The sequence below is a fragment of the Brassica oleracea genome, chromosome C9 (genome assembly GCF_000695525.1).
Source record: "Brassica oleracea var. oleracea cultivar TO1000 chromosome C9, BOL, whole genome shotgun sequence".
NCBI classification, from domain to species: Eukaryota; Viridiplantae; Streptophyta; class Magnoliopsida; order Brassicales; family Brassicaceae; genus Brassica; species Brassica oleracea.
Window position 1 is genome coordinate 28,836,126 of NC_027756.1, and position 443 is coordinate 28,836,568.

Genomic DNA, 443 nt, shown 5'->3' on the forward strand with positions numbered 1-443 from the left:
CAGGGTCGTGTACCAACTGAGATTATGTGGAGAAGAGGTAACAGATAATGATTGTCTATTCAAGACATACTCCACATTCCATCCAGAAGATTTGTTGTCAAAACATATCTACATAGAAAGAGGTTCTACCACTTACAATGACCTGATCTCTTGCCTAACGGTGATTGAGAATGACAAGGTACTAAAGAAAAACAGTGAGATGAAATGTCTTGAGGAAATTGATCAAGATGAATCCAAGGCAGCCGTGTCCAATGCAATAGATGGACAGGCCGGCTTATCTATTTAACTAAAAAGATCTCGACATGATAATTTTTATTAAGTCTTTGATTTGTGTTTTGCTTTAACCTAATTTGGCATTCACGTTTATATATATAAATAAAAGTTTGTTTTGACTTCATTATGTCTTGCCTGATCTTACTTGAACATATAAATGATTTTAAAGA